Source organism: Salvia hispanica, chromosome 1 (genome assembly GCF_023119035.1).
Source record: "Salvia hispanica cultivar TCC Black 2014 chromosome 1, UniMelb_Shisp_WGS_1.0, whole genome shotgun sequence".
In the NCBI taxonomy this organism is placed as follows: Eukaryota; Viridiplantae; Streptophyta; class Magnoliopsida; order Lamiales; family Lamiaceae; genus Salvia; species Salvia hispanica.
In genome coordinates this window covers 39,113,534-39,117,605 of record NC_062965.1, presented here as the reverse complement: position 1 = coordinate 39,117,605, position 4,072 = coordinate 39,113,534, and the positions used below count along the sequence as shown (strand labels likewise).

Below are 4,072 nucleotides of genomic sequence, written 5' to 3'. Positions count from 1 at the left end.
AACAAACATTTTATGGCATGACAACAACTTTAAAAATAATCACTGCTTCATTTTTGAGAAAATGATTTTTCATAACTTCAAAAGTATTTGCTTTATATCCACACTATAGTGCTGGATATTAAAAGAAAGCCCACCTGATATGCTTATGTCTCAACTCAATTACTCGCTTTGGCCTCACTCGCCCTCGAGCAATTTGTCCCTTGAAAATAAATAGCGTAGCACGCTAATTAATACTTGAATTATTTCTCTTTAGAAAGAATGCATGCATCCTATTGGATAGCACCTATATCTCAGTCTCGGCCTATAGGATTTCCAGATTAGGGATTCTCGAATGAGACGAGAACAGCGGCGGTTCTCTCCTCGGCTCGTCGCCGCCTCCGGCGAGAATGGCGCTGCTCCGCATCGCCGGAGCTCGCCCCCTTCTCTTTCTCCATTCCTCTTTTCTTCCGATCCTCCAATTTAGCTCTAGACTCCTAATTGAAGATTCAAAATTATAGTTTAGGGGAAATGTCTATGGCGGCTCCTCTCCCAATTCGCCACCGCCGCCGCTCCAAGCTCGCGGCTGCTCCTCCTCGGCGGCCTTGACTCCGCCGGTTCTCCATTCGGTGAAGTCCCGGTTAGGGAGAAGGCGTCGCCTCTCCCTCCGTCGGCTTCTCTCTCTCGCTCGGCGGCCTCACCGCACCGCCGCCGACGTCGCTCGCCGTCGGCCTCGGCAAGGATGCCGCCGTCTGCCTCGCCCCTGCTGCCGCCGTGATCCGCAGCTTCTCCATGGAAGTTCTTCGGCTCCGTCGACACTCGCCGTCGCCCGGTCGCCCCTCCGCCTAAGCTAAGTCCTCTCCCCCTACCCCTTACTCCTTTTTCGAGTTATGGCAGTAGCTTATTTTTGGAAAAGAAATTCTCCATTGGAGTCTTGTGTGGCTTATGGTGATATATTGCTCAATTTCGAGATCTTGCTATATTCTTGCTTATGATATTTTGCCACCGAATTCATATGGAGGGGGTATCATGCGGCTATCTCTAATTTGCATAGCTCTAAGCTCTTGAGCTTCAACTTAGTGTTACATGATTGCTATTGTTTTCATCCTTGCTGTGAGGATCCTATGAAAATTCTAAGTTCTTGTGCTATCTATTGTTGTCCTATTTTGGGCTTGCTAGCTCTCTCACTTTCGAGCTTGATGATTGTGAGATTCTTGCCGTTTTGGTGATTGTGGCTGATCTTCTTGGCTGATTTCTCGGCCTTGATCGACGGGGAGATGAGAGTTTGTCTCATCTTCTACTTTTGGGCTTGTGTAGGAGCTCTTTCTCCTATGCCTTCTTTGTCTTGAATCTCTTTTGATGTTAGATGAAGTGGTGACAAAAATTGGCTTACCTCATGCTCTATCTTGTAGCTCTTCTAGCTGCACTATTCACCTACTTGCTCCATCTCTTATTTAGCTTGTGCTTCCCTCTCTCTTTACTTGTGTGTAACTTTCTAACCCCCAATTTGGTGTAAACTTTGTAGGTACATGGAGGCATTCTTGGAGCTTGTGGAGGGGAGCAAAATCGAGATTAAGAAAGAGAGGGAAAGAAAGAAGATGCTCCTCTTGAGCTCATTTGGTTCTATTCCCAATTTAGTTTGCTTCCAAACTTGAGAATTAAAGAAGTAGGATAGATAGCGTAGAATAGGTGCATGTTGATTTTATCACACTTGCAGGCATGTACTATTTCCATCATCCATGTATTTCTATTTCTTCACGGTGTATCCACATTTCTCTAATAAAAGTATTTTCTCCACTTTTATTCTTGAAACTTAAATTTTCCTTGCATTTTATTTCCTCCAACGAAGATACTTAAATTACTCCAAAGTCGAATACAACGAGGAAAGTACGATTACACATCTTCTAAACGAAATTAATTAAGCTAATAAATCCGATTTATCTCGAAAGAAGGGAATGAAATTCCGGGGCGTCACATTCCACCCTCCTTATAAGAAATTTCGTCCCGAAATTTGTGCAGCTCTACTCGAAAAGTTCGGGGTAACGTTCCTTCATCTTATCCTCCAACTCCCACGTGGCTTCTTCTTGCCCGTGGTGCTCCCACAGTACTTTCACTGAAGTGATCGCCTTATTCCTCAATTGTTGCACTTTTCTATCCAAAATTTTCTTTGGCTTTTCCTCATAGCTCAGATCCGGATTTATTATCATCTCTTCTTGGTGGATCACGTGCTTCGGATCGAACACATATTTTCTAAGCTGAGATACATGGAACACGTTGTGAACGTTTCCAAAGCTTGGCGGTAGCGCCAATCGATACGCTACTGGTCCGACCGCTTCCAAAATCTCATACGGTCCTATGTAGCGGGGTCGGAGTTTTCCCTTGACTCCAAATCTGGTGATCCCTTTCGAGGGTGATACTTTCAAGAAAACCTTATCTCCTACAATAAACTGCAAATCCGTCCGTCGAAGATCTGCATAGGACTTCTGTCTGTCCTGAGCCTCTTTGATCCTCTCTCGGATTTTTCTGACAACTTCTATCATCTCTTCGACCGCATCTGGGCCCAGAATTTTCCTCTCACCAACCTCATCCCAATAGAGGGGTGATCTACACTTCCTCCCGTACAGAGCTTCGTACGGAGCCATATCAATCGTTGCCTGGTAGCTATTGTTATAGGCAGACTCTATCAGCGGCAGTACTTGTTCCCAATTGCTCCCTCTATCGAGCACTACTGCCCTTAGCATGTCCTCTAGCATTTGAATCGTTCTCTCCGACTGTCCGTCGGTCTGTGGATGAAAAGCAGTGCTAAAATTCAGCTGCGTCCCTAGCTCTTTCTGTAGGCTCTTCCAAAATCTGGACGTGAATTTAGCATCTCTGTCTGACGTAATCGTCGCTGGTATGCCGTGCAGGCGAATGATCTCCTTCACATACAACTGGGCTAGCTTCTCCGACCCGTATGTGATAGGTATTGGTACAAAATGGGCGCTCTTAGTGAGACGATCCACTATCACCCAGATTGCAGTATTTCCTTTTTGAGATTTCGGCAATCCCGTAACGAAATCCATAGCTATGTGTTCCCACTTCCACTCGGGAATTTCTAATGGCTGCAACTTTCCATAAGGTCGTTGGTGTAGTGCCTTCACTTGTTGACAGGCAAGACACCTCTCAACGAAAGATGCTATATCTCTCTTCATACCGTCCCACCAGAACTTCTTCTTCAAGTCCTGATACATCTTTGTACTCCCTGGGTGGGCGGTGTATGGAGTATCGTGCGCCTCGCTCATTATCTCGTTCCTGAGCTCTTCCTGGTTCGGCACACACAATCTCCCTTCGAATGTGAGGGCGTTATCTGCCTCCTCCTGGTAGTTCTTTTGTTCGCCCGTTCTCACTTTTAGGCGCAACTTCTCTAGAGTTTCATCCCGTCTCTGGGCCTCGATGATTCTGCCTCTCAAATCGGGAATGACTACTAGAGTAGAAACTATGCCTTCTACAGTTTCGGGTGCTCGCACCATTTCTAAACTCATTCTATTGAATTCTCGCAGCAATGCCTCTTCCTGAGTGAACAGGACTGCCACTTGGTGCTGAGTCTTCCGGCTCAACGTGTCTGCCACAATGTTGGCCTTGCCTGGGTGGTAATTTATGCCGCAGTCATAGTCTTTTACTAATTCGAGCCATCTCCTCTGTCGCATATTCAAGTCCTTCTGCTCGAAGAAGTATTTGAGACTCTTGTGGTCCGTGAAAATTTCACACCTAACTCCATATAGGTGGTGTCTCCAAATTTTCAAGGCGTGGACCACTGCCGCCAGTTCTAGGTCGTGTGTTGGGTAGTTGAGCTCGTGTGGCCTGAGTTGCCGTGACGCATAAGCGATCACCTTCCCATTCTGCATCAACACACATCCAAGTCCGCTCTTGGAGGCATCCGTATACACAACGTAGTCCGTCCCTGGCTCTGGGACTGCTAGTACGGGTGCGCTGGTCAATTTCTCTTTTAACAGCTGAAAACTTGCCTCGCACTCAGGAGACCATGAGACTTTGGTTCCCTTCTTGAGTTGCTGAGTCATCGGCCGTGCAATCTTCGAGAATCCTTCAATGAATCTTC

The 4,072-nt window shown here is 46.4% G+C and overlaps 1 long non-coding RNA gene across 1 annotated transcript; it reads left to right on the top strand.

The window, feature by feature from the left end:
• Positions 1-1,141: 1,141 nt before the first annotated feature.
• LOC125202444 lies at positions 1,142-1,779 on the top strand. Its single transcript, XR_007173101.1, has 2 exons — positions 1,142-1,289; positions 1,502-1,779. It is a non-coding gene; the product is annotated as an uncharacterized LOC125202444 (long non-coding RNA).
• The last annotated feature ends 2,293 nt before the right edge of the window (positions 1,780-4,072 follow it).